At 40.5% G+C, this 23622-nt stretch overlaps 1 long non-coding RNA gene across 2 annotated transcripts; it reads left to right on the top strand.

Annotated features, from left to right (window-relative positions):
- Positions 1 to 1928: 1928 nt before the first annotated feature.
- LOC147336194 (uncharacterized) lies at positions 1929 to 21109 on the top strand. Of its 2 annotated transcripts, none has more exons than XR_015128637.1 (3): positions 1929 to 1985; positions 19996 to 20147; positions 20231 to 21109. It is a non-coding gene; the product is annotated as an uncharacterized LOC147336194 (long non-coding RNA). The 2 variants fall into 2 exon arrangements; XR_015128636.1 differs by lacking the exon at positions 1929 to 1985 and adding an exon at positions 16726 to 19921.
- The last annotated feature ends 2513 nt before the right edge of the window (positions 21110 to 23622 follow it).

The following is a 23622-nucleotide window of genomic DNA, read 5'->3' as shown; positions in this document are numbered from 1 at the left end:
AAGATGAGTGATTCCTCAATCAGATACAGGGCTTGCAATATCGCTAGCCCGACGTCCCGGGGCTAGAGATTTTTTCAGTCGGGCTACCAAAATCTATCTCTTCCCTGCCCGTCGGGCTATTGTAGGAAAAATATATGTCAATGCTTTTGCATTCTTTCAGAAATGTAGCTGGGTAATTATGTCATTGGCATCGGTGAGCCACTGTCAATATGTGACATATTGAGGTCGCGTTTGAATTTGCGCTTGTTTTTTTCCTTTCACTTTGCATATCGTGCGAACTGTGTATAGAGAGCGACAGCACTGATCTGTGAGTGATGATAATTTGTGCACCAATTCCTCTGACATCGTCTTATTAATCGTTAGCTTACTATGCAAACATGACAAGTGAAATCTCCCGCAGCAAGCTTAAACATGTGAGAGGTTGATCGCGCAGAGAATCGCTGAGCTTATGTGAATGAGTGTGTAAAAGCAGCAGGATTTATATTTCAGTTCTGCTGAGCCAAATAAGACAGGTCAGGGTGAAGAAGTGACAGCCAAAGAAAAGCTTACCACAAAACGGAGAAGTTATGACAAATCAGACTATAAGGCAAAAAGAAAGTGCAGCTTTATGGTTTCATGGACAAAAGAATTTCTGTGGCTGCAATATGACGAGCTAAATAACCAGGGCTGCACATAAGTGGTCCGCAGGTGCGCATTCGCTGTCAAAATAAAAAACACGCACAAGGGTTAGGGTTAAATTTAAAAACTGTACTTTTGAGTTAAAATATGTATTTATAATTTTAATAAATGACAAATTAAAAATGCATGAACATTTTTTGTATCGAAAAAATATCGAACCGTGACACCAAAGTATCGAACCGAACCGAACCGTGAATTTTGTGTATCGTTGCACCCCTAATAGATAGATAGATAGATAGATAGATAGATAGATAGATAGATAGATAGATAGATAGATAGATAGATAGATAGATAGATAGATAGATAGATAGATAGATACCAATACCAACATTGAACATCTTAACACAAGCATCAAATGTTTGTGGAGAAACTGAAACAAGAGAAAGTACATAAGCAGGGGCGATTTTAGCCCATTTTTGATGAATGAATCAAAGCACCCCCAAAGATTTCTTCCTTTTTTTTGACAATATTTGCTGTTTGTGTGACACACTACTAAAAATATAAAAAGCTTACAGTACTGTACTTGTTTGAGACTCTAGCGCTCTTGCTGCCAGAGCGATGGTGGCTGAGACGCAGCAGAGCTGAGGTGTTAGTGCCTGGCTTAAAACAGGACATATTCACTGCATTTAACCTTCAGTTACTCTTTATATAGTTAGGTAGGATTCAGACCATGTTTATTTTTAGCTGAAAAGCATTACACCAGGTAACCTGCTGGGTTGAAAATGTGTTTTCCGACAATGTTGGCTACCCTACAATCCGTCCTGCTGTGTAGTAAATTCAGCGACATTTGACCCTCCCGTTGCTTCCATTGAAATGTATACAGCCTATTTAAAATCTAAAACTTAAAATTGTCCGCAGCCTACTGTTGTTACCACTGTCCTGTTTGAAATGGATACTAACTAGCTAACTGACTGAATACCCATTAACCTTATAACTCCTGTTGTGTGTGTGTGTGTGTGTACAGAGACAGCCAGGTTCATAATGGATATAAGGAAGTTTTTTCAAAAAAAGGAGCCACATTCAGGTAAAAGTGTAAAATCAAATGATCCGTCATTCAAGAATAATGTTGGATCAGTGTTTCAATGTTTATATCTTTTATTAGATGTTCATGTGGTTTGGTTATTTGCCTTTTGGTTGAAAGTACACTGAGAGAGGACTTTTTGTTAGTGATCTTAATAGAATTTTTTTCATATCAATGTAATTTTTCATCTAATTGAATACAATCTATTTGTGTATGATTGTCAGTCCAAAGAGGGAGAGAGGAAAGAGGGAACGTGAGGAGAAAGTACAAGGTCAGGAAGAACCAGGTAAGAAAACAGACAGCCCTGGTGGAGTGAGGAGCTGTAAAGAGAAGCAGATGCTCTGTTTATATTCGAAAAATGTTTTAAGCTTGTTTCAAAGATTCTGTACAGCAGCTTTAAATGTTTTCCAAAAGCACACATAGACTTCTCAGTGTTTCTCAAACTTTTTACAGTGTGTACCACCTGATAAAAATGTCAAGCTCTCCTAAGGACCACTATGAAAGCATGAAAGTCATAAATCTTACAACACAAAGTTATTATTATTAAATTAGTAAAATTAGTATCTGCAGTAAAGATTTTTTCATACATTGTATAAATTCTACCACAGGCAAAGTTGCCTCCATTTTTATAGCTTTTATTAATATTTTGTAATAATTTATTCTGTTTTGGGAGTGTATTTTTATGTGTCTGTATTATATTATACATACACATTAAAAGTGAATCTCTGTCCAAAAAATGCACTCAGTTTACTTTTTACTCACTATGAGCATCATTCATTATTCTCCCACAGTAATTAAGGTTAGGTTATGTATTTTTTTTTATTCCAATCCATTCTTCTTTAGCAGCATTTAAAGAACCTTTATCAGATTTGATGTTTTTGTTACAGACTTTTCAAAAAAGTGTTTTGCTTTTCTTTCACAAATGTGGAGATTAAATTGTGTTAAAATGCACAAAACAGTGATGTCGTGTTTTGTGACGAGGACCCAGGCACCGAGAGACTTGATGAATTTAAGAATCTTATGATTTAATAAAGAAATTTGCAGACTAGCACAGAGATGGTAAAATTATGATGACTGATAACGGAGACTAAGACAACAGACGATGAGGACAGGGAGGAACAGGGGTTTAAATGCACCAAAGTGACAGTCAGAGAGAACTCGGGACAACATTTAAGGATGCAGGGACTGACAGAGACAGGTTTATCTTGCCTGGCTGGGCAGCTCTCTGGGTGCTCAGCACCCCCAAAGCTCTGATCCTAAAATCGTCCCTGTACATAAGCCTGTTCACAGCATACTTTGTAACCATGTTGTCTAATGTGACTGATGGGGGATGCACTTTCTGAATCTATGTCAGCTGCAGTCCTCCGCAGCAGATATCCTGAAGGGTTCATTTTAGCACATTTTCTGCTAAGATCAAAACTTCTCAAATAAATATCGCAACATGTTTGGTAAATTTCCACATTTCCTGAGATTTTTTCCCCCCAACGATTAGTTAAATTCTGTCATCTCTTTGCATAAATGCAGGTGTAACATCTATTACAGTCACACTAACTCCCCACCCTATTCAGCAGGAGTTCTTAGTGTCAGGAAATTAAAGATTGTTGGATTGTATGATGCAGCAATAAGCAGTCAGCTTGTAGCAAGTAATTATTTGCCCCTGACTCTGCTGTGTCATGCTTTATGTTGATTGCTACTAGGTATAGATTGGAGTGAGGCCTAACCTCATACTCAGACAGTGAATGTAGAGCTTATACATAGCAGATAAATGACACATGGGCCTTTAAAGTATAGGAAAGCAGACTTGCATGCATGAGTCTGGTTTTAAAGAGAAACTGAGATGGCCTCCTTTGTCCCTGATTGCAAGTCATTCCTTCAATCTCTCGGTCAATCTTTTTCTCCCCGTCTCACTTTCTTTCTTTTTTTTTCTCCGGGCCATCTCTCACTTAATCTCCCATTCTTTCTCTCTCCACCTTCAATTCAGTTTAATTTGCTTGGTTGGCATGGGAAGTATGCATTTATGTCAGCCAGGCATCTGCAGGGATAAATGATGGCGCAATAACCATAGGGAAACAATGCTCTCAAACAGGAGGGAGTAGGTATCGCTATTGAACCATTAAATAAGGGAAGGCTCAATGCTCCCTGTGACTTTCTAGGACAGAAATGAGTGTCTTTTTTCCTCCAAATGACTCTTCTATCTGCAGCAGGGCTGGCCTAAATCAAAGTGATGAAGTAACTTCTAATTTGTGCAGTTTTGCCGCCGTATCCTATGAAAACCCATTTATAGTGGAAGCTGAGTGTTAAACAGTGTGGATTTACTGAATGCATGAGTGCCACTGATGGATGGAGTGTGGCTCCATTTTGACTTAGAATAGGGATGCATGGATGGGTTTTGGATGTTTCATGGAAAGTGTTGTTAAGAAAAAAATATAATATAAATATAAGATATATATACATATACATATACATACACACACACACACACATATAAATGTATGCAGATAGATAGACAGATAGATAGATATTTTTCAGGAGACTGCTGTAAAGCACAGATTCAAAACCTTCCCCATGTGCTTCATAGGGTTAATAGTTTCTAAGACGGCCACAGCATATGATTTACATTATTTTCATATTCAAATCAAAACATTTCTTAAACCCCCAATGCCCTAAAGTCTGTTTTCCATGATTCACACTTGAATTTTTAGAAAGAAAAAGTTCTGATGTAGAAGCATATTAGTGTTATTTTTATGACCTCTGTTTATTATATCATCATGATGAGCAGAAATGAATCGGGTCTTATTTACTAAAACTTGAAATATAAAGTGAATAATGATGAAAACATCTTGAAAGTATAAGATATTTATATTTACGGTATTTTCTACTTCCTCTGAGTTTACTTCTCGTGTCCACGTGTCTGTCTGGTCTCTCTGTGCCCATGAACACATCTGTACTCCTGTCCCTGTCTTTTCTCCCGTCCATGTTTTTATCTCTGTGTTTTGTCCTTTTGTCTCCATGTCTGTTTATCCCCAGTAATGTGTCTTAGTTTGAGTCTCAGTGGGTGTTACTTCCTGTTTTACAGTCTCCTGACTCGCCGGTGAGATGTTTAGTTAGGATTCTCTTCAGCTGTGTTCCCCATGTGTATCATCTTACCTTAATCAACCTCTTGTCTATATACTGTATGCAACGTCTTCTGGGTATTGTTCTTTTCTCCTGCTTTGTGGGGTCACGTGTCTGTTAGGTCAGCTCAGTTAGTAATTAGTTTGTATGTTTCCATGTTCTAATTTAGTTTTCTTTTCTTTTCTTTTTGCCAGTATTTAAAGTTCAAATTTTGAGGTATGTCAGTCTGCTAAGCCCCGCATCAGGGTTCACACCCTGTTTGCCACACACCTTTAATTTAATCATGTCTGTGGCTCTTCTTATAAACCTGAGCAGGTCCTGCACATTCATCCCTCCTGTACGCTGTGTATGTGAGATCTATTACAATTAGGTGATACTGCACTTATTCTGAGATAAGGATATACGCATCATTTTCTCTTAATATGATTTACTCACAGTGTGATTAAAATGGATTAAAGGTATTTTAAATTGGAATGAGGTGCAATTTGGATTACACCTCATTCCAACAGCTCAGACCAACAGCTTTTTTGTACATGGATTTAAGATCCTGGTAGAAAAAGATCTTTAGTAATAATACGAGCCTTTCTTATACAGTTATCGTAGGTGAAGGATTTCCTGAGCATCAAAATATTTACTTTTATGCCAACATACCTTGTGATCACAAAAATTAAAGAGGGGATATAATTAGAGCCATTTCATCTCCAGCTGTCTGTAGTTAATACATCTTTTTAAATATTGAAAACCAGAAATGAAGCAAAGATAGGATCTTAATAATCCAGGCTCATTTTTATACCTAAATAGAATATGACTTCATTACAGGTGGTCTAATCAAAAAAGGGGAAATTCACCCTGAAAACACAGAATACACCATGTGTAATATATTCCTGGGCCCTTTTTGAGCTCAGTTGCATATTTTTCTTATTCCTTTAGATAACTGAAGTGATGCAGATGATTTGAATATCAGGCTTGGATATTTCCTAGGTAGATATGACAGAGTCTGATAACAGCTTTTGTTCAAAACTTCAAGTTAATGGCAGGTTGTGGTACCAAATAGCAAAAGCTTTTTTATAAAAGCCCCATTTCAAAGTGACATTTAACAACCACAATGTAGATACAGTTCAGAATATGCTACATTTCTCCAGGGACAGTGGCTTGTTGTACCTGGATTAAGTGCAGCTCTTGATTGTTAGCGGTGTGACATTTTCAGAAAATTAGACTTAAAATAATCTGTGATATCTGAAGTGTTTGTATTTATGCATGTGAGCGTGGCTCATAACAACATGCAACATGTTCTTACATACAGTTTTATCTAAGGTGATTTACATCCACTACTTAGACCTACATACATATATTGCATATGACTAACAAAGTCTCATCTTCTGCAAATACATATTTGCTTTCAAACGTCATTATGGGTAATTTTCCCAGTAACCATATGCTGAAAAACACCTTTGTCCCTTTATCATTAATTTTACGTGAGATGCTCACACAAGCCAGTTATTAGTGACAACGTGGCTTTCGATAACTGCAGATTAGAAAAAAGAATTCAAAGTTTTCTCTGTACTTCTCTCAGTTTGCCTTTACAGGAAACCATAAACCCTGTTCGTACACCGCTCCAATTACTGCAACACTGAAAATGGTCCATGTATTAAAGTGTGCTGCGCCTCTATATTTTCCAATGTCATTTCATTTGTCCAGTAAAATTAAAATGACATTTCTCATACATACACTGGCTGTATGCAATCAAGTGTTCATAAAAGATGCCGATGCACGAATAGCAAATCAACTCACTTGAAATGCTCACTGATAACTACAGGTGCACTGAACCTCTCTTATAGACCTGGTACTTTGTAGCTGTTGTTACGTTTCGGTGTGTCAGTGTTTTGTTTTTGCATGACTTATGTATTTCCTGCTTTACTTTGAAAGTCTGTGTTATCTTAGTGTGTTTTCAGTTTACATTTTCCCTGTCTCGTCAGTTCTAATTTGCCCCAGCTGTGTTTCCCTCTTGTGGTCCATTTTCCTGATTGCTCCCTCTAGGTATTTAAACCCTGTGTTTCAGTGTGTCATGGTTGCGATCTCCCCCGTGTTGTAAATAGTTTGGTGTTTTGTTGTAAATAAATAGTCTGTTGTAAATAGTTGTGAATGGGTTTGTTAATACTTTCGTCATGGGATATTTTCGTTTTGGGATTTTGGTGGAGAGCCTTCGTGGTTTTATTTTCCTTATCTTTGTTTTTCTACGTTGCACCCCGGTTGCCTAGGCCGGGGTGTAACATATGGGGGCTCGTCCGGGATCGCTGGAGGGTCCGAAGGAGGGACAGCTTCGGCCTTCTGTCTTCGCTGGAGGGTCCGAAGGAGGGACAGCTTCGGCCTTCTGTCTTCGCTGGAGGGTCCGAGGACCGCTTCAGCCTCCGTCTGTCTTCGCTGGAGGGCCCGGGGACCGCTCCAGCCTTCATCCGCCTTCGCTGGAGGATCCGAGGGACCGCTCCAGCCTTCTGCAGCTGGTGGGCTGCGTGTCCGTGTGTGCAGCTGGTGGGCTGCGTGTCCGTGTGTGCAGCTAGTGAGCTGCTCGTCTGTCTTCGCTGGAGGATCCGAGGGACCGCTCCAGCCTTCTGCAGCTGGTGGGCTGCGTGTCCGTGTGTGCAGCTGGTGGGCTGCGTGTCCGTGTGTGCAGCTAGTGAGCTGCTCATCCGCCTTCGCTGGAGCGTCCGAGGGACCGCTCCAGCCTTCATCCGCCTCTGCTGGAGGGTCCGGGGGACCGCACCAGCCTTCGTCGTCTGCTGGAGGGTCCGTGGGACCGCTCCAGCCTCCATCAGCTTCGTCTGCCTTCATCCGCCTTCGCCGGGGGGAGGGTCCGTGGGACCGCCCCAGCCTTTGTCGTCGCTGGAGGGTCCGTGGGACCGCTCCAGCCTTCATCCGCCTTCGCTGGAGGGTCCGAGGGACCGCTCCAGCCTTCGTCGTCTGCTGGAGGGTCAGTGGGACCGCTCCAGCCTCCATCAGCTTCGTCTGCCTTCGTTTCAGCCTTCGTTTGTCTGAATCAAACTTTTCACTTGGGGTTACATGTTTGATTTTTGGGTAGGGGGAAATGTTACGTTTCGGTGTGTCAGTGTTTTGTTTTTGCATGACTTATGTATTTCCTGCTTTACTTTGAAAGTCTGTGTTATCTTAGTGTGTTTTCAGTTTACATTTTCCCTGTCTCGTCAGTTCTAATTTGCCCCAGCTGTGTTTCCCTCTTGTTGTCCATTTTCCTGATTGCTCCCTCTAGGTATTTAAACCCTGTGTTTCAGTGTGTCATGGTCGCGATCTCCCCCGTGTTGTAAATAGTTTGGTGTTTTGTTGTAAATAAATAGTCTGTTGTAAATAGTTGTGAATGGGTTTGTTAATACTTTCGTCATGGGATATTTTCGTTTTGGGATTTTGGTGGAGAGCCTTCGTGGTTTTATTTTCCTTATCTTTGTTTTTCTACGTTGCACCCCGGTTGCCTAGGCCGGGGTGTAACACTGTGAACAGCAGTTCTAAAGCTTGTTTTTAAATAGAAGAAATACACACACGCACAATTCTATACATACACACATATATATGAATTTGAAATTCAGTGCCTGAAACTGTACCAGTGACCTGCACATCTGTTTAAGGCTTCTCTTGTGTTACTTTGTGAGTGAAATTTCAGCCTCACACTTCCCATGAGGCGCTTTCTGGCAGTTGCCTTCCCCATACACCTGTTAAATGTGCTGTAATTGTCTGTTAAGTACTAGTGAGCATTTCGGAAAGGCGTAGATGGAGGTAAGGGAACTGAGCCAAGTGGGTTTTTTGAGTTTTATTGCAGCTGGTTTGAGGCGAAGCAAGAAATGGAGAGATGGTGCCAGAGGAGGAAGATATGGGGAGGCGACGCTGTTAAGTTTTCATCTGTCATTGTGTCATGAAATGGAATTCAGAAAGTTAGAGAGCCAGTCAATGTGCTTACAGGTACAGAATGTCTGACACTCGCACACTCAGCGTCAAAAACTGCTCACAAAAAAATCTGGAGAAAGTTCCACATCCACTTTCCCAAACATTACCATCGCTCTTTTCCTAAAATGATATTTAATTCAGCTTTTTCACTTTTTATCCAGCCAGAAAATAAATAAGAATTCATATCGAGCAACCACAGGTGTGTATTTGTGCATTTTGAGGAAGATTGTATGTCTCCATATAATATATTAATATATTTCTTGAACTTTTGGAATTACAGTATGAATGCTTGAAAACAACCTTTTAGTAGATGCAATGTCTTCTTTTCCCTGACAGTTGTCAAAGAAAAGAAAACAGATGCAGGTAATAGCAGGATGGAGAAGACCCTATTAAGTGTAATGGGGCTCTTCTTTTAAGTAGAAGTAAATAGAGAAATATATGTACAGCAGAAGGCAGGTCAGAGCTGTTCACTGTTTTTGGAGTCATATTGGGTTTGCTTAGCTAGCAGGTCCAAAGCCAAACATAATCGACTGGAAAAATACCGACTTTTATCCAGTGTGAAACACTGAGGATACCAAAAAACAAATGATAATTGACAGGCACTGAAAAACCTCTCAAAGAGGTGGAGCCCTCAGTAATGGACACCACATTGCCTCATATCACTCTTACCTGTCATTTACATCAGTACAGAGAGAATCCAGTAGACCTAAACTCTTTCATAAGATTGTGTGTCTAAACCTTCAGTAAGTGTCTGAACTCTCGGACCAATGCAGCAGATACTTTTTATCTTCTTTGCCAGGCAGCAAAAAGTCCAGCATTCAGCAAGTGCTCACTTCTGCTGAGACCAGGTGACTGAATCGGCCAATCTGCCCCCAAAAAGCTCTCAGGTTGTTTTGACTGTATTTTTTTAGGTTTTGCCGCCCAATGATTTTTGATGCATTTGTCTGAATGAGAGCACACAGAATGTTCCTGTACACCTCTGCATTCATCCTGTTTCTTCTGTCAGCAGTGAAATCATCAATAAATGGCAGAGTGCCAGTTCCATTGGCAGCCATACATACCCAAGCTGTAACAGAAGCACTGCCATGTTTGACAGATAAGGTGTTGTGTTATCTCATGAGCTGTGTTTTTCCAGCACAATTTTTCCTCTCTCCAATATTTTGATAGCGGCTTATTTTTGTTTCATCACTTTGTTTCTGCAACTCTGCTTCCTGTGTGTTTTGTAGGATGTGTGAACTTTAACCTGGTGTTTCTGTATTAAGGGAACAATTTACAACTTGTTGTGAAGCCCCCCTGAAGTTCTGATCAGGGAATCTTTCCTTGGTTGCTGGCGACGAATCATTCGCGCCCACATCCTGGAGCACATTCTTGACTTGTTGTGTAATTATAAAAGTTTTTTTCTTTTTCTTTTTTTTTCACCATACAAATCATTTTCCACTTACCTACAAGACATTTGCTCTTCAGCAAAAGAATTCACTAGACAGCTTGCTATTTGAACATTTCAAAGTGTGCTAACCTTTAGCATACATCTCCCATACAGTCTATACATTATTTACTATGTGCCTTTATTTGCTGGAGACATTTTGCATTGAAAATGTAATAATAATGCTGTGACATGCAATGGATACCTGCATATAGTTGTTCAGTATTATTTAATATGCGGAAATGATATTAAAACTGAAAAATATCAACCTGCCTAACACTAAGAGGTACAAGGCTTTTATTTAGCCTTTTCCATTTCTCCAAAGCTGTGTTGAACAGCAGCTTTTCTGTCTTTTGTTGTTGAAACAAAGATCAAAATGCCTTTTGACTTGGATCACAACACGGATTCCCCTGTGCTCCTTCTTTTCCCCTTTTCCCCCTTCTGCTTTAAAATAGAGTCTGGAGGCTTACTAATAACTCCCATAAAGACTGCATTTTCAGTGTAGAGGCATGAGGGAACAGGATAGATTTCATGCTCTGTGGCTTTAGTGGAATAAACAGGTTAGTGGAGTGAATTTTTGAATTGCTTTCACCTTGTCTGGCTGTAACTTTGACCCTGTTATTCCACCATAAGACACGACTAAAGTCAGCTGGGATTAGGGATAAGTCAGGACTTCTATTTAAAAATTTTACTGTCTTATCAGGCAAAATTATAAATCAGATCAGCAGTAGTAGAGAACTCTCCACATGACTCTATAGAGATCCATCCATTCGCTTCCGCTTATTCTTTTTCAGGGTCGCGGGGGGCGCTGGAGCCTATCCCAGCTCTCATAGGGCGAGAGGCGGGGTAAAACCTGGACAGGTCACCAGTCTAACACACAGAGACAGACAGATTTGCGCTCACATTGACTCCCGCATTCACACCTATGGGCAATTTGGGTTATCCCCACACACTGCATATCTTTGGAGAGTGGGAGGAAGCTGGAGGTAACCCACACAAACACGGGGAGAACACGCAAAGTCCACGGCCTGATGGTGGAATTGAACTCAGGACCTTCTTGCTGTGCAGCAACAGTGCTAACCACTGTGCCACCGTGCTGCCTGACTCTATTAAAGAGTCTAATTTCTAAGGCTACGTTCACACTGCAGGCCAAAGCGCATCAAATCCGATTTTTTTGACCCTATGCGACCCATATCCGATCATGGTATGACAGTGTGAACGGCGCAAATCTGATATTTTCAAATCCGATCTGGGTCACTTTCGTATTTGGTACTGAATCCGATACATAGCCGATGTTTTAGAAAGCGACTGCTGTGTGAATGGTCAAGTCGCATTAAATCCGTCTTTTACGTCACCGACACAAGACAGACGCCAATTATCAGCGCCAGAGAAGCGTCCGAGAAGACATCGCGAACGCTTCCTGGCCATCCGGTGAAACTGCTGGGAAGACAGCGTTGGAGAAACGTTAACATTTTATTTGTACTGTATAATCTCCTTTGAAGCACTGCTCCTCTCTAAAACAGCAATAAGGTTATTTACATTATTATGTAAATAGCCTAATAACTTAAAGCAAAAATTGGGAAACGTAAAGTCCGAAGTCTTTATATTAAGGGCCATCAGTCAAACAATATTGTTTGCTCTGGGTCTAAACAGAGCGTGTTGTGTGTGACATCTTCTTTTGTGCATGCGGGCCGCTTTGAGGGTTCACACTAGAGCACGTTTGCTGTCGCATTTTATTTGTAGTGTGAACAGGCAGACAAAAAAATCGGATCTGATCAAAAAATCAGAATTGAGCATTAAGACCTGCAGTGTGACCGTAGCCTAATTCAGCCTAACTTCTAAAATGTAAACTGACTGGTTTACACAGAATCTTACTTAGTTTGAACATTTAAAGCAAGAACCGCGTCCGTGGAATCGTTAGTCTGCTTGTCTAGTGATTCCACTTATCAGTTCTTGGACTTGTGCGACAATCAGTTGATTTCAGTCCAAAATGTGGATATGGACATTACTTTTATTTTTTTGCACAATTGGATGACAGGGCAATGATAAAGTGGAAGCTACATTCAGGACATAAATAGCTGCATTGTGTTGCTAACACAATTTCGGTTCTTTGCAAGCATCTGCACAGACAGCATGCTAGCTAAGAACCCTGGGTGATGTTAAAGGTGAGTGAATGCCGACCCCAGCCCAGCAGCCAGACCCTGTTGTTGCTTTTGTTTTCATACCTCAATACTAAGAGAAAGATTATATTTTTTTCCTCATTTAAATCTCAGTTTTTGTTGGTTTGTGTGCCTCAGTTTATATTGGTTAAATGGTAATTATGAGACAGTGTGTTTCAGCTAGTTTACATTAAGATGTAAATATCTTAATATAATCAATTACTTTTTCCTGGAAGTAATTAAGTAATATACTGTTTTGTTTTGTTTTTTTAACAAAAGCAATATGTGTAATAATTCCTTTTTTGGGTAATGACCACAACACTGATCACAACAAAGAAGGGAAATACCTCCAACATGGACAAACATTTGATCACACAGCATGCAATTAATCTGCACAAATGCAAAGTCTTTGATATGCTGATATGATGGTGGTGACTGTCAAAGCGGAGCCATTGAGAATCGGTAAGGAATCAAATCCCACAAACACAAACAAACACACTGATGGCCCAGGGATACTTCAACACATTGACTGAAAGTGCCATTTGTGTGTCAGATATGCCACATCATTACTGGACACATTTGAAATGACAATTCAAAAATTAAAAGCTGGACTGCTGCAAAACATACACGTTCCCAACCAAACTTCCCAAAAAGGTTTTTAACAATAAAACAATTATTTTAAACGATTTAATGGCAATTGTGGTTCAAAATCCAATCAAATTTGATTTGCAGCATTTTAGTAGTGGAAGTATTTGTTTCTCATGTAAAGCAGAGATACAGCAGAGACTTTCACACTACTCTACCTACTCTGTGTGTTTGTGTCTCACTAGACACCCAGTGTGATGTTGAATACATCACACTATTAGCAGCGGTCTTCACACATTACAGCAATCCAGCACCACCGAAACTTTTTCCCCCCTAGGGAGTTAAATACCAGTGTGTGTGATGTGTGCACTCTTACATTTAGCTTGAAAAGATCAGACCTACAGGCATTTGTGAAAACAACTGTATATATAATCTACTACTCATGAAAACAAGAGATGCACACCACATGAGCAAAAACCGTGTGTCCCTAACCTGAAGTTTTTTCATTGAAGAGTTTTGACAATGACTGTATGAGTTGATTGTTGACTTAGCGAACCACTGTACTTGAGCCGATGAAGTACATGCATGTGTGTCTGTGTGTGTGTGAGCACCTTCACCTGTCTGACTCCCTCTCAGTGGTGAAAGAACTAACCTTTCTTCGACAGGTTTCCCATAACAGCTTTGCATAACTACTTATTATGCTAATTAGAAATGATAATGATCCAGTAGAGTACACTTTCCTCCATCATGGTGTGCAGTATGCGTTATCCAAAACCACCCCCGTCATCCATTTGTTTGTCACTTTTGTGGAAAACGCCATCCTAGGCATCTGTATCCAGCAAACAAAGAAGAGAAGAGCCGGAGCTGTGTAGACACACGTGTGTGTGCTGAAGCAGCTGCTTCTGCTGCTGCTCGGCTAATGTGCTGCTCAAGCAACGTTTCCTGGGTAGACAAGGTGTTGGATGATGAATGCTTTTGCTTTAACATGGAGCCACAGAATAGCCTCACACACTGGATACTGTGCAAGATTCTATTTTTAAAAATGAAGAAATCTTAAGCCTAGTAAAAAAACCCAAAACAGTTATTTCAAGGTCAAGAAAAGTTGTGTTTACATGTATGGACATATCTGGCTTGTTTATCTCCAGTAACAACAAATACTAGTCATAAACAGTCTTGAACCATAATGTTAGGTTGCCAGTGTCGTACTTGCACAGGCTGATTGAAATCAACTCTTTGCAGTATGTTTCCAATAACTGTCTGATTCATACCTGAAAAGCTAGTAGCATCCAGTCAAGTTCATTCAGGTGTATAGCTGTTATAACTTGTTACTTCTTTCTATTACTCTCACTATCAAACTCATGCCTTCACTGTTTGTGAGGAAAGCCCCCACCTTGACCTACTACACTGCACATGGTGTTATTGATTTAACCAGGATTTAATGTTTATGTATGCTTTTATTAAGGAGGATTAAACTTTCTCAGCAGAGCCCTAGACACTTTTCTCCAATGTAAACTTGCTGTATGAAAAGGAAATGTCAACGACATGAAAACAAAAACAATGAAACAATGACTCCAAGATTGGTTGCAGAGGCGGGATGAAAAGGATTCTTCACTCACTCACAATGATGCACGCATACAGGTGCACACTTTAGTACACATGAAACACCACTTCCTGCAAACAGCAATATGCCCGAGATGAATGCTGGCCTTAAATAAGTAAAGGTTAGAGCAGTAGAAGGAAGGTGGTTGGATGTGTTCCTCTGAATATGCGATCATTTTATTTTGACCAGTGGTGGTAGTCCAGTCCCATTCCCTGTCCGCTCCTTGCTCTGTCTTTGTGAAACTGCTGATGCTTAGCTGTTGCCTCCATGAGTAGATACCGGTGGCTCACCAGGATAGAGGCCCTCTTTGGAAAGGCATTTTCCTGGCTCATCCTCAGGATGATTGAGGATTGAGGGTTGTGTTTCTGGGGCCAGTAAAGACGTCTCAGGGCACCTGTTCAAAGCACCAGGGACAAGGGCTGCTCTTTTGGCCACTGTTCCCAGGATCAGGCATCTTTCCAAGGGATTAGCAAAAGTTCAAGTTGGCTTGTCAGAACCAGAATGAAGGCTTTTAAGGCAATTAAGTCTCATGGGATCTACCTTCCTTAAGTGGGTCCACTGGTAACCCCAAGGCTGCAGTGTTAAGCCAACATGCAAAGTTTTAAATACAGACACAGGCTGTAGAATCAGCCATAGAAATAGGACAGAGAGAAAAGGGCATTCATACAGTATGCTAACATGCAAATAGCAGGATTACACAGGCAGACTAATCATGCTAATCATACTCTTTCCTCATTATTTCCCCTGGGTAAGAGAATAAGACATCTTTGGTGAATTTAGGTCACTACAAAGAGATTATATGTGAACCACAATCGCTCCCTCCTCCTCTCCCCTCCTCTGTTCTCTGTGCAATACAAACAACCACATTATTGAAAACAACAAATATTTTTGGCAAAACAATTCCCTCAGCAAGCTGGGAGCCTTATTGCCTTGGATGTCCTCTCTCAGCGGCATGTGGGGTTTTTAAAAAAATGATTTGAGATCCGGAGCCTCATTCCTTGTTGTTTCTTTAATTTCCTTCCTCAGAGCTCCTGTGCTGAAAAAGAGCCAGAGAGTATTATTGCTGTGATTATTCTGCCACATGATCTAGCTGAGAGCAGCGGCAAAATAAGGTCGCAGTCGCAACTATCTGTACCCTAACTGAGTGCTAGCCGCCCCTATGGACTAACTGATAGCTGCTGCTGTATATGAGATTTATGCTGGCCTCTGGCATCTGGCCTCATAACTGAATGGGCTGAGAGAGACACAGAAGCCAGGCTGGAGCTGAGGTTGCTGCTTGTCATACAGTCGTACCCTGATCAGACCCCCATCTCAACTTGAGGTTGGGGTCTGGTCATGGTCAAGGTTTCAGGGCGATTGCATATAGGTTATTTATTTGAAAGCGGCGTCCATCCACTGTGTCACATTTCCAAGGGAAAGACAGTAACTGCAGAGCTTTTGGGCTTGATGAATATCACAGAGGGTTCAGTTACAGATGAAATCCACTAACAGGTAATTTGATACAGATAACCTTTTTCTACTGTGATATTTTGATTAGATAAATAGCACTTGTGCCACAAAGCACACTTTAGTTGTTGCTGCTTAGTTGTTTGTAATATGGAGGTTGTTGGGACTTGAAACATTTTAGATAATGTTGGCAAAAAGCACGTTTATATTTGAAATGTGAAAAGATTTGACTTCTAATGGCAGTTTCACAACTATGACCACCAATCATCATTAACCTATTTTCGCCCCAATTTTCAAATTTTAGCTAAAATATTATAAAAGAAAAGAAAAGAAAAGAAAAGAAAAGAAAGACACTGTCATTAGTGAAACAGTTTTAATCTGCCACATGGGAACATTTGTTAAGGACCCCATAGCCTCTGATTGTGGTATTTTTAAATAATACCATAAAGTTCTCAGGGAAATTTTTACTGTGGTTTTCAATTCAATTTTATTTGTACAGCGCCAAATCACAACAGTCCCCTCAAGGCACTTTATATTGTAAGGTAGACCCTACAATCCCACATGGAAAATATATATATAAAAGTTTGTATCTGTCTTGTGTGAAGCATACAAGAATGAAAACAGATATAAGATCCCTAGAAAAATCATATAAATGAAACTTGTATGTTTTGGATACTTACTAAAACAATATATGAAAGTGGCCACTTTCATGAGTAAATCATATAAGCCTTATATGATTCACGATATGAAGTAGGCCACATCTGATGCAAGTCTTTTATAAGTTTTTTCTATTTCTTTTCCATATGGGATAATACACACAGAGAAAAACCCAACAATCATATGACCACCTATGAGCAAGCACTTTGGCGACAGTGGGAAGGAAAAACTCCCTTTTAACAGGAAGAGACCTCCGGCAGAACCAGGCTCAGGGAGGGGCGGGGCCATCTGCTGTGATCATTTGGGGAGAGAGAAGTTAGACAGGATAAAAGACATGCTGTGGAAGAGAGCCAGAGACTAATAACAGGTAACAGATAAGTTACCAGGAAGCCATTTCACCATTCAGCCACACAACAACTTCTTTTTAGTAACAAAGAGTCACACCCTGCTAGACGTTTAAAGCGCGTCGATGTTCGCTTCTCTTTTCAGACCCTGAAACTATGTCTATCTAATGTCACTGGCATGTCTTAAACTAGAAACACATTTCACTGGATTATTTACATAATATCTATTATGTAGCTCCATAGTGGTTAACATATTTACTTAACATGCAAAAAATCCTTGCTTTGAGACCGGAAGGAAACCCAAATTTGTGGGAAGGCTGTGTCAGGAAGGTCATCCAGTGTAATTCATCCACTGTGACAACCGACTGCAAATAAGGGATCACCCAGAGGAAGCTTCTCTTTTCATAGTATTTATTTTAAAAAGTTGGCAGCCTACGTGCTTAATTTTAGTCAAATGTGGCTATGGAAATGATAAGAACATCTGAATTTAGTTATGAGGATGGATGAGTCAATACCGTGTAACACCTGCTGTAAAGAAGATACGTATGTGGCATAGAAAGACTCATATTCATATCTGCGTTTGAGTTGAACATTAATCAAAATACTGTACAGGGCAAAGGGTCCAGAAAACTCAGAAAAGTAACAGGGGTGGCTGTAGCTCAGGAAGTAGAGCAGGTCATCTACTGATCGGAAGGTTGGTGGGTCAATCCCTGGCTCCCCATAGTCTGCATGCCAAACATCCTTCGGCAAGATATTAACTTCAAGTTGCTCTCCGATGCATCCATCAGAGCATGAACGTGTGGTAGTTAGCAAGCACTTAAATGCATAGAAGACAGTGCTGGGGTGAATGTGGCATGTTGTATAGAGTGCTTTGAGTACTCTGAGAGAGTAGAAAAGCACTATACAGTGGTTTATCGTGGTAGTTTTTTTTTTTACAATTATTATAGCTGTTTTAAGGCTGTAAGATCCCTCACTACACACTTAATACAGTTTTCTCAGACAGGCACGAACATTTTCAAACATTTCTCTCTTTAAACACTCACAACGTTCAAACCTTCGCAGAAAAATAAGTCCAGTATTACAGAAAGAAACCAAAGGCAAACATTTTGCCTTTGACGGTGCAAAGTGTTTCATCGAGATGTTGTGTTTGTTAGGGAGAAAACATAGAGTACAGCTCTTCAGAGTCACACTGCTCAAAGATTTATGTAAATTTGAAAAGCTGAACGCATTCTGTACTGTACAGGAGACATGGCACGAGATTGATTGACAATGGTCTACAGCCAATCAGGATGCAGAACACAATACGCATTTAAAAAAAAAAAAGCATGCGAGGACGCGAAAGGTGAACTGCGTTATAGCGAGGGAGCACTGTATGGGAATGAGTCCATTTACCTTTACCATGCTGGAAAGCCATATCCCAAAGCAACACAGACATAATATTAAATTAAAGTTAAGAGCTTGATAATAGCATATACACACTGAGGAGGATGATCAGGTGAGTGAATTGGGTAGCTGGAACAGATGCAATGGGTTTGACATGTAAGATACTACGCAGAGAGGAACACTGCCACATTTTACATGGCGCCTACTAATCCGAGCATAATCGGTTTAAAAACTCAAACTAAATAAAAAATCTCTGTATAAACTCAATCACGGGGAGGTAAAGCTTCCAAGCTGAACTGGTCCCAGGTGTAGAGTCTGTATTAAACAAACTCTCAAAGAATTAAGAGCAAGACAATAAATATCCGCGCTCAGGTTGCTGATCAAACAAGATAATAGATCGGCTTCACGTATTAATCTCGTTTACATGGATCACACTTTTCTGATTGGACGTCTGAGTGCGTGTAAACACCAGATTGTATTAAATCATATCACGTGTAAACATTTCTGCTGTCCCATTTTGCTTCCCTTTCAGAGAAGTCAAAATGTCTGCCACAAAAAAGAGAGCATTTATTTATTTAATTGGGATTACTGTCAGAATTTTTTTTGTAAAGGTAACTGCAGCTACATCTTGTGTGTGGGAACAATTACCTGAACAACTGACAAACAGTAAGCACAAATATTATGCTAAATCAAGCAATAATTAGCTCAATTATGATCACATTAGCATAACGTGTGTTGACTAGTTGTAACATGTGGTGACTTTATAAGAATGTAGGGTGGCTCACGTCTGCTTGATCACTGAGAGGTGCAACACATCATTGTAACTGTTCATTGCATTCATTTTCATTCATTCACACAATCACCTTAAGCCACCATCTAAACTTAGCACAGTAAGGAAATTTGTGTTTTTTTTATTATTACTTTGTTGTAACACCTTATCCTATTGGAAAGACTGCTTATTTCCCTTTAAATTGCTCCAGTATGTTTTTGGATGAGATAATTTTTAATATTGTACCTTCAGTCTTCAGTTGCAGAGAATTTCTAACAAAATACTCATGAGAAGAACTCCCAGCACTCAGCAGATGGTCTGGAGGTAAACCCAGCTCGACTATGCATCACATCTGGAGACAGCTTCACATCAAGATATGCAGCAGGATGCTACTGATTTCTTTATGGCTTTTCACAAAAAAACATCTGCGATCCTGTGGATGTTTCAACATCGAGCAGTCAGTTGTCTAGAAAGTGAAAATGTTTAACGGTGATAGTAAAGTTCAGAGGTTCACTTTTTCATATCATAACCTCTAGAGTGCGTTCAACAACAGCAGTGCTGAGGCAGAATTTGATGCTGTTTTATTTTTTGTTTATTAAGAGAAACGTGGAGAAATGTGATGCCATGGTCTGAGTGTGTGGCTGTAAAATTCCGCTGAAGGTCTGGACCTCCCTGGTATCCACCCATGGGCAGGGCCTACAGCCCCCCTCACCTGGAGCTGATTGAGGCAATTAGGTTGGAGATTTAAGCTGCTTGTGGACATTGCTTCCTCGCCAGTTCGTCAACAATCCTACGTTGGTAACCAGGCCTCACGCTTCATGTCTATGATTCTCAAGTGCTTTACTAACCTTGCAATCTTGTGTTCTAGTTTCTCCTGGGAATTCCATCACACTGAATAACTTATCCTGGAAATCTGGTTAACCCGCCTGACCTTCACCGCTCAGCACAGCTGACACACACCACCAAACCCACCCGGACCGCACCACCTCTCCTTCAACGTTTCCATCTCCCGCCTGCACAGTAAGACGAAGATTTCCATAGCTTCCACCCTCTCCAAAGCTCCTCATTGGCTACCGCTTTAACACAGCTCTCCTCTCTTCCAGTGCGTACCTAATCACCAGCCAGCTGCCGTTGCTTTCTTGGACCTGTCCCCTTGCTTTATCCCTCTCTCCTAGCCAAGACCCCCATGCCCCATGTGTCAATCCTTAAGTCAAGTGCCATTGTAAACATCATCCTTGTGCTAGTTAATAAAACTTTGTTAAACCCTTTGTTAACTTTGTTAAAAGGAGGGTGGAGGATGAAAAGAGTGAGGTGCAGAGGGGGGAAAGAATGTGGGAGATACGAGAAGTCCAGAGGTCAACAGAGAGGTGAAGTGATTCAGGAAAAGGTGGAGAGAAGGGCGAGCAGCCTTCTTTAGCTTCTGCATCCAGTCATCACCAGTCAGTCTACCTCTTAACTGTGGCAAACAGGAGCTCCCTTGGCTCCTTGGTAACGCTCTTACTTACTGTGCTGACGTGCTTTCCTCCTTGGTCCTAATGTATCCCTGCTGGTTCAAAAGTAATCACTTACCAGCCTTTCTCTGTGAGCTGGTCCGTTCCCCTGAAACCTCTTCTGTATGACTCTCCTCCTGCTCCTCACCTGCTCACTCTCCAATGGTCATTTCCTCAGGAAATAAACCAGTGGACTCGCCCCTCCAGAAAACCTCCTCCTGTAATCCAAGTAAGCGCACAACATCAGTTCTCATTTCTGTCTCCTTTCCCTCAGAACTCCTCTCCTCTGACCTAGAAAGATCTTCTGCATCCTCCTCTTAACCTCACAGCTGTTGCCTAATTCCTTGTATTAAAATATAAAACGATTTAAACTTGGTTCTTGGCTCCGCCCTGAAACTTCTGTGTGGAGATTGAATGTTTCTGTGTGCTTTCATGGGCATCCTAGATTCTTGCTCCCTCATTAAGTTGTGATTTTTAATTAGCAGTAGGTGTGGCTATAAGCCTGTGATGGACAAGTGACCTTTCCAGCGTATGCTCTGCATCTTGCCCTGAGCCGGGGCGACCGTGGCTCAGGGGGTTGGGAATCGCATCTGTAACCGGAAGGTCGCCAGTTCGATCCCTGGGCTCTCTGTCCTGGTCGTTGTGTCCTTGGGCAAGACACTTTACCCTACTTGCCTACTGGTGTTGGCCAGAGGGGCCGATGGTGCGATATGGCAACCTCGCTTCTGTCAGTCTGCCCCAGGGCAGCTGTGGCTACAACTGTAGCTTGCCTCCACCAGTGTATGAATGTGAGAGTGAATGAATAGTGGTATTGTAAAGTGCTTTGGGTGCCTTGAAAAGCGCTATATAAATCCAATCCATTATTATTATTATGAGCCAGCTGGAGCGCAGGCCAACCCCACCATGGCCCTAAGTTGTAGTTTGTTGAACCTGCTTTCTGCAAGAGACCTGTTAAAAAGGTGGAACACTGTACTGCAATATGATGTATTCACTTTACATGTAATTTGATGGGGTTTAAGCCATATTTTGGACCATTTTTAAGCTTTTATGTTTGAATTTCCTGTGTAGCTAGTTTTCACTAGATACTTCATTTAACCCATTAAAACCGGTCGGAGCGGGCACGCTCCGTTTTGCGTAACTATTTTTAAATCTCTGTAGAACTGGACCACGTAAGCTAGCACAAGAATTTTTTTTGCATATGAAACCGGAGGAGTTGTACTTACATCTTATGCCATCAGCTTGTCCTAGGTCACGGTTTCCTTCCACATATAGCTTTGCAAAAACTGCATAAAAAGCACTTGCAGCAACACAAACATTATATTCCAGAAACACGCTTTGGCGATCCGATCAGCTGTTCATAACGCTTCCTAGGTTGGAATAGATGTCAGCGCGAACTATCGTATGTCCGCCATTACCTGGCCGAAACCGGAAGTGACATCATTTTCGAGGAAAATGTAGTTATTTTTTTTTCACCTTCAGGGCCTTATAAGCCTATACTGGTGTTTTTAAAAGTCATATTTGGCTTTATGCTTTTCTGTATAGTTTCTGGCATGCTTAGAACTCAAATTGCACTGCTGGAAATAGTTTATTTTGATGCACATGCTGTTTTTTTTGCAAATTTGCATTATGATATTTATTTTCGTTTTTCCTGCAGTATATAAAAATTGGTGTATCTCAAAAATATAACTATGAAGACACTCAAAATAAATTTCCTGTGATTGGAAACTATTTTGTGCAACTTTTTTGTATTTACAGTTTTGAGCAATCAACCTCTTAAATTTCTCTAACTAGAAATATATGTAAAAAAACAAAACAAAAACTTTTTTTTTTGTTTTTTTTTGCAATTTATGTAGTTTCTTTGGACTTAATGCATACATGTTTTTAAAATTTGGGCTATAACGGTTGTATTGATGTATAGCAACTTGAAATGCTCCCAAAAATGGCACTACAGCATGTAAAAATATAAAGATAAGCGCTGGCGGACTTGGTTCTATGGTAGGTCTTAAAGGGTTAAAGCACCAAAACTAACTAAACTGAGCAAGAAAAGTTTTTTCAAATTAGAGTATTTTGCTATGTGAACTGCATGTTTAAATTTCCTTTTCTTTTGCTGATGACTACAGCTGGCACACAAAATGACCCCTTTAGATGAAAACAGTTTTAGGAAGGGATGAAAGAAAATCTTTTTTTATGCAGTCCCTGCTGCTGCATGCTTTTAGCATATCAGACCTCTCTTGCTCTCCCTCCAGCCTGGCTTTGGGTCTCACCAATGCAGAATCTTGTGGCAGCTAGTTTTTAGCCTCACCGCTAATAATCCTGTGTACTGAGCCTTGGGAAATTAGTTGCTCATTGAAGCATGCCGCAAGTAGCCTCATGAACCTTTGTTGGAGGAAGAGCAGCCACACATAGGTCAGAGGAATCAATGTCCTTTAGGGACCCAGAGGCCAAGCTAGAGAGCAATGAACTCTCTCTAACCTCAAACAGTGGCTGTGGCGTAATTGCACTGATGCAATGAGTGAAATAGGGTGGGAACTGCCAAGAACTGAAGCTACAGAAAAGCATGCAGGATTGTTGTTTACTTGACGGCAGGATGCCACGGCAAAGACTTATGAAATTAAAACAAAACCTTGCCAATTGTTTGAAAAAAGAAAAACCCACAGGCAAACTGTGCTGTGCAGGACTCCTGAAATTCTTAGCTGAATTTCACATAATCTCTGTGCAGGTCAGACGTAGCATTAAAAAATATATAAATAAATAAAATCAACAACTTTAATTTCTTCTGAGAAAAAAAAGTTGAAGATGGTGTTTTGTAAAAGAAAAAGAAAATTAATTTAAATTACATAATTGTAAGAACAGAAAACAAAAGAACATCCAGTGCATTTTCAAAACCTATTATTTCCTCCTCGGGAACCATGTGTGAAGTGCAACTTATTTTATCCAAACTACAGTTTCTGGAAAGCATCATCGTATTACTGTCTTATAATGACAGTGTTCCTACCTGTAGCTGA

The sequence above is a fragment of the Aulonocara sp. 'chitande type north' Nkhata Bay genome, linkage group LG3, assembly GCF_057382095.1.
Source record: "Aulonocara sp. 'chitande type north' Nkhata Bay isolate Kocher_YH1m ecotype deep benthic linkage group LG3, A_spYH_male_GT1.1, whole genome shotgun sequence".
Classification (NCBI taxonomy): Eukaryota; Metazoa; Chordata; class Actinopteri; order Cichliformes; family Cichlidae; genus Aulonocara; species Aulonocara sp. 'chitande type north' Nkhata Bay.
This window is presented reverse-complemented; position numbering and strand designations above follow the sequence as displayed.